This window comes from Hypanus sabinus, unplaced genomic scaffold (assembly GCF_030144855.1).
Source record: "Hypanus sabinus isolate sHypSab1 unplaced genomic scaffold, sHypSab1.hap1 scaffold_202, whole genome shotgun sequence".
NCBI lineage: Eukaryota > Metazoa > Chordata > Chondrichthyes > Myliobatiformes > Dasyatidae > Hypanus > Hypanus sabinus.
Window position 1 is genome coordinate 274367 of NW_026780120.1, and position 12888 is coordinate 287254.

At 49.8% G+C, this 12888-nt stretch overlaps 1 protein-coding gene across 3 annotated transcripts in view; it reads right to left on the minus strand.

Annotated features, from left to right (window-relative positions):
• LOC132387603 (uncharacterized) overlaps nucleotides 1-12888 on the minus strand; it is a 156464-nt gene that overhangs the window by 92741 nt on the left and 50835 nt on the right. The window lies entirely within an intron of this gene.

Genomic DNA, 12888 nt, shown 5'->3' on the forward strand with positions numbered 1-12888 from the left:
AATGGGGAACGGCACCCCGTCAGTCACACACACTCTGACCCTCAATGGGGAACGGCACCCTGTCAGTCACTCACACTCTGACCCTCAATGGGGAACGGCACCCCGTCAGTCACACACACTCTGACACTCAATGGGGAACGGCACCCCGTCAGTCACACACACTCTGACCCTCAATGGGGAACGGCACCCCGTCAGTCACACACACTCTGACCCTCAATGGGGAACGGAACCCCGTCAGTCACACACACTCTGACCCTCAATGGGGAACGGCACCCCGTCAGTCACACACACTCTGACCCTCAATGGGGAACGGCACCCCGTCAGTCACACACACTCTGATCCTCAATGGGGAACGACACCCCGTCAGTCACACGCACTCTGACCCTCAATGGGGAACGGCACCCCGTCAGTCACACACACTCTGACCCTCAATGGGGAACGGCACCCCGTCAGTCACACACACTCTGATCCTTAATGGGGAACGGCACCCCGTCAGTCACACACACTCTGACCCTCAATGGGGAACGGCACCCCGTCAGTCACACACACTCTGACCCTCAATGGGGAACGGCACCCCGTCAGTCACACACACTCTGACCCTCAATGGGGAACGGCACCCCGTCAGTCACACACACTCTGACCCTCAATGGGGAACGGCACCCCGTCAGTCACACACACTCTGACACTCAATGGGGAACGGCACCCCGTCAGTCACACACACTCTGACCCTCAATGGGGAACGGCACCCCGTCAGTCACACACACTCTGACCCTCAATGGGGAACGGCACCCCGTCAGTCACACACACTCTGACCCTCAATGGGGAACGGCACCCCGTCAGTCACACACACTCTGACCCTCAATGGGGAACGGCACCCCATCAGTCACACACACTCTGACCCTCAATGGGGAACGGCACCCCGTCAGTCACACACACTCTGACCCTCAATGGGGAACGGCACCCCGTCAGTCACACACACTCTGACCCTCAATGGGGAACGGCACCCCGTCAGTCACACACACTCTGACCCTCAATGGGGAATGGCACCCCGTCAGTCACACACACTCTGACCCTCAATGGGGAACGGCACCCCGTCAATCACACACACTCTGACCCTCAATGGGGAACGGCACCCCGCCAGTCACACACACTCTGACCCTCAATGGGGAATGGCACCCCGTCAGTCACACACACCGACCCTCACTCGGGGTCATCTCACACATGCACACACACGTCTGTTAACGGCACAGATCACAGATACCTGTGCCTGACCACGGTTTACAGTCTGTGTGAGAGACGGAGGGAGATGGAACTACCTATATCCTCCTGAGTTCTGGGGTCAGTGGTGGCAGCCTTGGCCCCGACTACCTTCCACACCGGCTGCTGGTGTGAAAGAACACAGGGCTGGGTAGTGACATGGCTGAAGATATGATATGGGTGAACATGCAAAGTAAGTGAGCTGACATGTATCCCAGCCGCCTGGAATGAAGAGTCCATTGTTCTCATTTCCCAAACTTCCTCAACTGACACAGAATCGGCAACAGCTCAGGGCAGGAAAAGGGCTCTGTGTGTCGGGACAGGAATGGACACACAGACCAGAGAGTCGAATTAAACCCATGAATTAGGGAGTGGGATAAACCCCTGACAAAACATTCTTCACTGGGATGTGTATCGGACAAACAAGATACTGGGGAGCTCAGCAGGCCAGGCAGCATCGATGGAGAGAAATAAAGAGTCAACGTTTCGGGTCTCTTCAGCCCTTTACCTTTTCCACCGATCACCTCCCAGCTTCTCACTTCACCCTCCCACTCACTTACCTTCCCCCTCGCCTGACTCCACCTATCACCTCCCAGCTTCTCACTTCACCCTCCCACTCACTTACCCTCCCCCTCACCTGGCTCCATCTATCACCTCCCAGCTTCTCACTTCACCCTCCCACTCACTTACATTCCCCCTCGCCTGGCTCCACCTATCACCTCCCAGCTTCTCACTTCACCTTCACTCTCACTTACCTTCCCCCTCGCCTGGCTCCACCTATCACCTCCCAGCCTGTGTTGCTTCTCTTCCCCCCACCTTCCTATTTCAGTTCCTTCCCCCGTCCTTTCCAGTTCTGATGAAGGGTCTCAGCACAAAACGTCCGCTGTTCATTCCTCACCATGGATGCAGCCTGACCTGCTGAGTTTCTCAGCATTTTCTGTAGATTTTCAGCATCTGCAGAATCTCGTGTGTTTGTAACTGACATGGGCAGCAGGTAAGCGCCTCTTTCACCCCAGATAGTTGAAGAAGTTTGGTCTGGACCCACAAATCCTAAGAACTTTCTACAGGGGCACAATTGAGAGCATCCTGACTGGCTGCATCACTGCCTGGTATGGGAACTGTACTTCCCTCAATGGCAGGACTCTGCAGAGAGTGGTGTGGACAGCCCAGTGCATCTGTAGATGTGAACTTCCCACTATTCAGGACATTTACAAAGACAGGTGTGTAAAAAGGATCATTGGGGACCCGAGTCACCCCAACCACGAACTGTTCCAGCTGCTACCATTCGGGAAACGGTACCACAGCATAAAAGCCAGGACCAACAGGCTCCGGGACAGCTTCTTCCACCAGGCCATCAGACTGATTAATTCACACTGATACAACTGTATTGTAACGTTCTCCTTCGGGTGTAACAAAACGCCGAATTTAACGTCCGGATAAACCACAGCCAATGCAAACCAGATCGCAGTAAGATTAACCATTTACTGTTCACTCTTCACATTAACATATGGTGAAAACTGTTGATAAAACAATACAAGATTGATACAGTATTTGTTCCTTCCTTAATATCACATTTCAAGTGTAAATACTTGCAAAGGTGACTATAACTACATTACACTAAGGTGCAGTATACAGGGAGAGTTTACCTGCTCCATTGACTACTTTAAATACACTTCCATGCAAACTATCCGCGACTCTTTAACTAACGAAAGCATAAACATTATCTACCGTCGTTACCTCTAACAGGATCAGCATTAACATCTTAGTTCAATATATCGATTATCTATTAACTTACAGCGTTGCTCTCACTGTGATTTCTCATGCCTGCAAAACTGCTTGTGCTCAGGTGAGCCTCGTGGAAAGCCCCCACCCTCGCGCTAATTTCAAACCGGTATTTTCCCACAAGACGCGGCGAAACCGGATGTGACGTCATCGCATGCCGATATATTTTACATGCAATGAATACACTTTAAACACTTCTAATTCTAACTAGAAAATACTATTGAATGAATTACTAAGCGAAAATATTATAAACTAAATAACTGTCGTAAAGACAGCACACTCCCCGCTTGACCTTCGTAAGGTCACAATGAGCAGAGTACAAAACTTAGTCTCTTAATCAGTCATTGGGTAGAAGTAGAATAACTTCTGTAACTGGCCCTTGGTAAATTTTTCACATCGCCTTGGTCGGTAGTCTTCAATTCAATCTTCCTGACATGTCCATCCCCGCTAGGGAATGTAGCAGTGATTCTGGCCGTTGGCCAGATTCCTGTGGGGTCCTGTCCACTTTTGTCTCTGTTGCAACGAGGGTAGATATTTTTGTCTCCAGCGAGGCCAGAACTGATTTGCCAGAGCCTGGACTTGTCTCCATTGCTTTGTGTACAAATCCTTGTCTGAAAAGTCTCCTGGTGGAGGAGGTGCTCCTGCCTTCTGTGTAAGGAGCATTGATGGCGAAAGGATGAAGGGGTTTTCTGGGTCAGAGGACACAGGTAGGAATGATTGTGCGTTTATAATGGCTGTGACCTCTGCCATTAGGGTGCACAGTACCTCGTGGGCCAATCGGGTGCGTTGCTGCATCTCAGGTTTCCTTTTCTGGGTTTTCCGTAAGGACGTGAACCGTTTGACTGCCTGCTCTTTGTTATCTGGTGAGCGCTGGCATGGTTCTCTGATAGGCAATGGGGCAACCCCATTATTTGCTTCATCTCTGAAGACCTTGGTGTCTTTGGGTTTTAAAGAAATGGTATCTTGAGCTGATTGTGCAAGTTTGTTTCCGTGCTCGGTTTGAACAAAAACTGACTGACCTAGCGTCTCGTCGGTTACTTTACGCTTGGTAATGTCTTGTTGTGCTTCTTTAGGGTACACCTCAGTGAGGCAGATCTCGGAACAAGAACGGCTTGACTGAGTTTGACCGCAAACTTCTGTACAGTTCGAGCTGACAATTGTTGTCCTGGAGTGAACCTCTCCCTCCCCGCCGTCCTGTTGTGGGGGTGAAGGAGCGTTGTCGGTTCTTTCATTCTTGACTTCATCACGGAGCCGTGAGGGTAAATTTCCTTCCTCGTATGGATGTGATGCAATCGTGACTCTCTGAGGTTCCTCGTAGCTGGGGAAGTTATCGAATACGTATGGAGAGGGGAGACGAGCCTGCCTGTCTATTTGATATTGTACATAGTCGCTTGTGCGTTCCAGTCTGGTCCTTTCTAAAGTAGATCTTACTTCGGTCAGATCACGCGACCCTTCAGCTTGTTCTATGTACTTTGCTTCCGCCATGGCAGCTTCTTCTTCTCTTTCTAGCTGCAGCACTTGCAACTCTGTCGATATTTTTGCCATTTCCAACTGGGTTTCGGCTTCTCTGGCGGCCTCTTCTCTTTGTCTGGCGGCCTCTTCTCTTTGTCTGGCAGCCCTTTCGGCTTCTCTGGCGGCCCTTTCTTTCTGGATTTCGGCTTCTCTGGTGGCCAGTTTCATTTTCAAAACTGCTTCTTGTCTGGCGTAACGCAGTAGCACCTTGGCGGCTTCTGCCTTTCTGGCGGCCCTTTCGGCTTCTCTGGCAGCCAGTTTAATTTTCAAAACTGCTTCTTGTTTGGCGTAATGCAGTCGCACCTTGGCGGCTTCTGCCTTGGCTCTTGCCTGTGCGGACTTACTTGATGTCGTTCTACTGCCCTTGTCGCTGGGCGCCATCGACTTGATCCCGGATCGAGCTGACATTGCAGCACTTGGAACACCTGATAACGCCCGGGTGGGCTTACTTGATGTCGGTTTACTGCCCTTGTCGCTGGGCGGCGTCGACTTGATGCTGGATTGAGCTGACATTGCAGCACTTGAAACACCTGATAATGCCGCTTTTTCACTGTAACGTTCTCCTTCGGGTGTAACGAAACGCCGAATTTAACGTCCGGATAAACCACAGCCAATGCAAACCAGATCGCAGTAAGATTAACCATTTACTGTTCACTCTTCACATTAACATATGGTGAAAACTGTTGATAAAACAATACAAGATTGATACAGTATTTGTTCCTTCCTTAATATCACATTTCAAGTGTAAATACTTGCAAAGGTGACTATAACTACATTACACTAAGGTGCAGTATACAGGGAGAGTTTACCTGCTCCATTGACTACTTTAAATACACTTCCATGCAAACTATCCGCGACTCTTTAACTAACGAAAGCATAAACATTATCTACCGTCGTTACCTCTAACAGGATCAGCATTAACATCTTAGTTCAATATATCGATTATCTATTAACTTACAGCGTTGCTCTCACTGTGATTTCTCATGCCTGCAAAACTGCTTGTGCTCAGGTGAGCCTCGTGGTGAGCCCCCACCCTCGCGCTAATTTCAAACCGGTGTTTTCCCACAAGACGCGGCGAAACCGGATGTGACGTCATCGCATGCCGATATATTTTACATGCAATGAATACACTTTAAACACTTCTAATTCTAACTAGAAAATACTATTGAATGAATTACTAAGCGAAAATATTATAAACTAAATAACTGTCGTAAAGACAGCACATGTATTTCTGTGTTATATTGACTGTCCTGGTGTACATACTATTTATTACAAATTACTATATATTGCACTTTGCCCCTTCAGACAGAGACGTAACGTAAAGATTTTTACTCATGCATGTGAAGGTTGTAAGAAATAAAGTCAATTCAAATCTCCGTCTCCCTCCCTCCACAGTCTCTCTCTACCTCCATCTCCCCTCTGACTTTCACAGACTCCCTCTCCCCACCTCCCTCACACCTCGAACTCTTCCTCACCCCTCGGTCTCTCCCTACACCCTCTCTCCCCTCCTTAACTCCATCTAGCCGAGATCACTCTGCCACCCTCCCCCCTTGGTCTCCCTCTCTCTACCTCCACCTCCCCTCAGACACCACCACCTCACCCTCGCCTCCCTCATTTCTTCACCCTTTGGCTTCCTCCAACCTTCCTTTCCCCTCACTCTCGTGACCTGCTTCTCCCCTCAGACTTTCCCAACCTCCCCATCCCCTTGGTCTCTGTGTACATCCCTCTTCCCTCGTTCTCTCAATAACCACATCTCCCCTCGGTCCTTCCCCACCTCCCTCTCCCCATGGTTTCCCCCGCCCTCTACCTTCGGTCTCACCCCACCACCTCCTATCCTTGGTCTCTCCTCATGTTCTCCCCTCAGTCTCTCCCTACCTTATTCATGCCTCAGCTTCTCCCTACCACCCTCTCCAATTGAACTCGTTGTACCTCCCTCTCCCCACCTCTATACGTCCTCACTCTGCCTCCCTTTGATTTCTCCCTACCACCATCCACTCTGGTCATTCCCTACCTTCCTCTCCCCTTGTCTCTTGTTAACCCTCTCCTTTTTGGTCTTACCCTACCTTCCTCTCCCGAGTCGCTCCCTTCCTCCCTTTCCACTCACACTCCCTACTACCCTCCACCCTCAGTCTCCCCCTCCCCTCCATGTCTTCCTACCATAGTTAACTCTCGGTTACACAGTAACTCCCTCTCGTCTCAGTCTCTCCACCTACCCCTCTCCCACCTCAGTCTCTCTCTACCCTTCATATCCACCAAGCTCCTACTTCCTTCTATCTCTCCCTTCAGTCACTCCCTACCTTCCTCACTCCTCGGTCTCTGCCTCCCTCTCTATTTGGAATCTCCACACTACCCCCTCCACTCGGTCTCCTCCTAACTTCCTCTACAATTGGTCACTCTCCACCTGCCTCCCCCCTTTGGTCTCCCTCAGCTACTCTTTCCCTCAGTCTCTCCCTACCCTCTCCTTCCTCAGTCCCCCACAACCTCCCCCCTCCACTCAATCTCTGCATACATCCCTCTCCGTTTGGTCTCTCTCTACCTCCAACTCCTCTCTGTCTTTCCCTTATTCACACTACCCTCAGGCTCTCCACTTGGCTTCTCCCTACCTCCCTCAGCTCTCAGCCTACCTCCTTCACCCCTCGATCTCACCCTAACAGTATACCCCTGGTGTTCCCTCACTCTCTCTCCCCTTGGTGCCTCCCTCCCTCCCTCTCCCCAAGGTCTCACCCTTCGGACACTCCCTACTTCCATCTGTCCTCGGTCCCTCCTTACCTCATACTCCCCTTGAACTCTCCCTTATTCCGTCTCCACCCAGGGTCTCCCTCCCTCTTACCTCATACTCTTCTTATATCCAACCACTCCGTCTCTTTCTCCCTCACAATCTCTCCCCTTGGTCTCTCCCTCATGCTCTCTCAGTCTGGTGTCTATCTCCCTTCCTCTCCCTTCATCCTTCCTGTCCCTCTCCGCTCCGAGTCTCCTTTACCTCCCCCTCCCGTCGGTCCTCCCCCACATCTCCCCCCTCCTCTCGGTCCTCCGCAGACTCTCCCCCCTCCCCTCAGTCCTCCCCCGCTTCACCCTCTCTCCTTGGACCGTCCCTGCCTCACCCTCTCCCCTTGGCCGTCTCTACCTCTCCATCTCCCCTCGGACAGTCCCTGCCTCACCCTCTCCCCTTGGCCGTCTCTACCTCTCCATCTCCCCTTGGTCCATCATCATTTCCCTCTCCACTTTGGACTCTCACCAACTGCCTCTCTGCCCGGTCTCTTGGCACCTCCCTCTCCCCCTGCTCTCTCCCTACAGCCCTTTCCCCTCAGACTCTGACTACCTCACACTCTCCCCTCACTCTCACTAACTCCCTCTCCCCTCGGATCACTGGACCCGAAGTGCTCCCCACCACATACCTCAGTCACCTGACCTATTTCATTCCCGAACAGGAGATGAAACACTGCCCCTTCTCTAGTTGGTACCTCTATGTATTGCTGCAAAAAAACTATCCTCACACATTTTACAAACTCCAAACCATCCAGCCCTTTGACAGAATGGGCTTCCCAGTCTATGTGTGGAAAATTAAAATCTCCCACAATCACAACCTTGTGCTTACTACAAATATCTGCCATCTCCTTACAAATTTGCTCCTCCAATTCTCGCTCCCCATTAGCTGGGCTGGAATACACCTCTATAAGTGTTACTGCACCTTTCCCATTCCTCAATTCCATCCAAATAGCCTCCCTAGATAAGCCCTCTAATCTATCCTGCCAGAGCACCGCTGTAATATTTTCTCAATCAAGCATTGCAACACCTCTCCCTTTTGCCCCTCCAATTCTATCACACCTGAAGCAATGAAATCCAGGAATATTTACTGTTTGTAGTTGCCAATCACACCCCTCCTGCAACCATGTTTCACAAATAGCGTCAACATCATATTTCCAGTTATCAATCCATGCTCTAAGCTCATCCACCTTTCTTACAATGCTCCTAGTATTAAAAGAGATGCATTTAAGAAACTCTCCACCTCTTACTCTCTGTTTATCCCGAACGGTGCAAACAACATTATTATCTTTTTCTTCCTTCTCCTCTACATCTTCGGTCAGAGTGCTCCCCTTCACTATCACCTGCCTATCCTCCTTCACACTGTCTACAAGCTTTCTCTATTTGTGAACTAACCTCCTCTCCCCTCGTCTCTTCAAATTGATTCCCACTCCCCAACCATTCTAGTTTAAAATCTCCCCAGTAGCCTTAGCAAATCCCCCCACCAGAATATATTGGTTCCTCCTAGGATTCAAGTGTAAACTGTCCTTTTTGTACAGGTCACACCTGCCCCAAAAGAGGTCCCAGTGGTCCGGAAACTTGAATCTCTGCCCCCTGCTCCAATCCCTCAGCCATGCATTTATCCTCCACCTCATTCCATTCCTACTCTCACTGTCGTGTGGCACAGGCAGTAATCTCGAGATTACCACCTTTACAGTCCTTCTTCTCAACTGCCTTCCTAACTCCCTCTATTCTCCGTTCAGGACCTCTTCCCTGTTCCTACCTGTGTCATTGGTACCGATATGTACTGCGACCTCTGGCTCCTCACCCTCCCACTTCAGGATATCTTGGACGTGATCAGAAACATCCTGCCACCAGGGAGGCAAACTACTATCCAGGTCTCCGGATTATATCCACAGAATCGCCTATCTGACCCCCTAACTATTGAGTCCCCTATAACTACAGCCTTCGTCTTCCTTTCCCTACCCTTCTGAGCCACAGGGCCAGACTCTGTGCCAGAGGCACGGCCACTGTTGCTTCCCCCAGGTAGGCTGTCCCCCCCAACAGTACTCAAACAGGAGTACTTATTGTCAAGGGGTACAGCCACAGAGGTACTCTCTTGTACCTGACTCTTCCTCTTCCCTCTCCTAACCATGACCCACCTGTCTGCCTCCTGTGGCCCCGGTGTGACCACCTGCCTGTAACTCCTCTCTATCAACTTCTCACTCTCCCTGACCAGATGGAGATTATCGAGCTGCAGCTCCAGTTCCCTAACACGGTCCCTTAGGAGCTGCAGCTCGGCGCACCTGGTGCAGATGTGGACGTCCAGGAGGCTGGGAGACTCCAGGACCTCCCACATCCGACACCGAGAACAACAAGCTGCCCTCACACTCATACTTCCCCTTTCCTCAAATAACAGGAAAAACTGAAACCTGAACCGACCTTGCCTCACCCTTTTCCACTTCAGCCCATTGAGCCAAAGCTGTTAAGCCTTCACTCTGTTCCCAGCTCACTCCGTTGCCCGCTGTATAAGGCTGTGACCTTTTTAAATCTTCCCCGCTTCACTGCCCGACGTCACACGGCTCACAGTCCCTCCTCTCTTAACCCCGATGAGAAGAAGAAAAAAATCAAAATGGTTCCTGCCGCACTCCCGTTCTGATCCTCCGACTTTCTTCTCCAAATGAAACCCGATTCAGGATTTCTGCCCTTTTTAAATCTTCCCCGCTTCACTGCCCGACGTCACACGCCTCACAGTCCCGACTCTCTTAACCCCGATGAGAGGAAGAAAAAATCAAAATGGCTGCCGCCACACTCTCTTTCTGATCCTCCGATTTCCTTCTCCAAAAATAAGTTTAATTCGATCTCTTCCCATCTCACTCATCCCTTGGGCTCACCATAACTCCCTCTCTACTAAATTTCTCCTCACCTCATTCACCCCTCCTCCACTCCCTACCTCATTCCCTCCTCGGTCTCTCCTTACCTTGCTGTTTCCAACTCACTCTGCCCTCAGGCTCTCCCCAAGTCATTTGCCCCTCACTCTGCCAAACTCCATGTCCCCTTGTTCTCTGTCTATATCCGTCTCCCCTCGTCTCTCCCTACCACCCTCTGCCTCGGACTCTCCCGACCTTCCTTTTTCCTCATTCTCTCCCTACTTTCCTCTCCCCTCTGTGTCTCATTACCTCCCTCGGTCTCTCACTACCACTGTCTCCCTTCGGAGCATGCCTACCCCCATCTCCTTTGGTCACTTTCTAACTCCCCCTCCACGGTCTCTCCCTACTACCCTCCACCCCGGGTCTACTCCCGTCTCCCTCTCCTCTTGGTGTTATATACAGTGCTTTAAAAAAGTATTCAGTCCCCACAACTATTTTCATCTATTACCTACTCTGTTCCTAAATTTAAAATATATTGAAGTAGGATATTTTGAGCTAATCTATAAAACAGTGTGAAACATGTCGAATCAAAAGAAAATTCCAAATTCAGTCAACAATTAGCTGAAAATTAAAAACCAAAATGGTGAGGCTGAAAAAGTATTCATCCTCAACTCACTCCATTTGCTGATGGAGAAAATTGGAGTGTCATTTGAACAAATACCCCTGCCCCGGTAAGGGCCAACAGTATGGTAGATTTTCAACACACCAAACCAAAATGAATATTAAAGAGCATTCAAGACAAGTGATAATATCGAAGCACAAATCTGGGGAAGGGTACAAGACCATCTCAAAGGCACTGAACATTCCTCAGAACTCAGTGTAGTCCATCGTGAATCAGTGGAAAAATACAAAACCACAGCCACACTGCCCAGGTCAGGCGATCTCTCTAAACTTAGTCACCGGAGAAGATTGGCACTTGTAAGAGAGGCTACTGTGACAACAACAGTCACTCTGAGTGAGCTGCAGGAGTCAGTGGCTGACACTGGAGATGAAGTTCATGGCTCCACAATCTTTAAAGCCTTCCACAAAAGAAGTATTTATGGAAGAATGTCAAAGAAGCAGCCCGGCTAAAAAAAAACTTATCCTTGCTTGTAAATACTGCCGAGTCCCACAGAAGAAGTTTCAAGCTATTGGGTGTCAACATCTCTGAAGATCGATCCTCAGACCAACATATTGAGCCAATTGTAAAGAAGGCCCAACAGTGGCTACATTTCATCAGGAGTTTGAAGGACTTGGTCTGACTCCAAGTACACTCGCAAATCTCTACAGATGTACAGTGGAGAGTATTCTAACTGGTTGTATCACCGTCTGGTATGGAGGGCCACAGCACAGAATCAGAAAAAGGTGCAGAATACTGTAAACTCAACCAGCTCCATCATGGACACAAGCCTCCCCAGCATCGAGGACATCTTCACAAGTAACACCTCGAAACAGCAGCATCCATCATTAAAGACCCCCATCACTCAGGACATGCCTTTTTCTCCTTGCTACTGTCAGGGAGGAGGTACAGGAGCCTGAAAACACACACTCAACGCTTCAGGAACAGTTTCTTCCTCTCCACCATCAGATCTCTGAATGGACAATGAACCCATTTACACCACTGTAAAAACTTTTTTGCTCTCTCTGTGCTCAACTTTCTTTTTTATTTAAGTATATTTCTTATTGTAATATATAGTTTTTTATCTTGTATTGTAGTGTACTGCCACAAAACAACAAATTACATAACATATACCAGTGAAATTCATTACCACAGACGACTGTGGGGGTCACGTCATTGGGGATACACTCAGTGGCCACTTTACCAGGTACACCTGCACACTTGTCCATTAATACAAATATCTAATTAGCCAATTATACTCCGCACATAATAAAGTGGTCACTGAGGACACACAGTGACACTGGTTTCAAGAGCAACACATACAAAATTCTGGATGAACTCAGCAGGCCAGTCAGCAGAGATGGAAAAGAATAAACAGTCAACATTTCATGCTGAGACTCTTCATCACGACTGGAAAGAAAGGGCTGGGGGGAAAAAAGATGGACTTCTCCTCTTGCTTTCCGGTCCCGATGAAGGAACTTGGCCCGAAACATCGAGTATTTACTCTTTTGCATCGATGCTGCCTGGCCCGCTTCGGTATGATAATGACATTTAAAAGGCACCTCTGCCCCACTGTGACGCTCGCCTCTGGAACGTCACCCAGCTCCGCCCCTGACCCAGTCCGTCTCTCATTCACACCGTCAGCCACCTCCCACTCCTGCACTCTGCTCTCCACACACTCTGCAGGCTGTGCTTGAAATTGCCCCCAACCCCTTCACCCACCATCCCTGTGATCACTAATCTGGTTCAGTAACATACAACCCAACTTTGCTTTCACATCCCAACATAGCCTCACCACTTCCTCCCAGTGTAATCTCCTCCAGTCTCTGGACACTCCCTCCAGTCCCAGCCTCTCGGAGTGTAATCACTGCATTTCCAGCCGTGCCTTCTCCTCAGTCTTCAAGCCTGAGATTCTCTGCTGAAACCTCTCTGCCTCCCCATCTCCCTCCACTCCCTGCTGTTGTTTTACCAAACCGGGTATCTGGATGTTTCTGATCACCAGCTCTAATGCCGTGTGTCCCGGTGTCAAATTGGATTCATAATGTTCCCGAGGTCCCTTCAGTACTT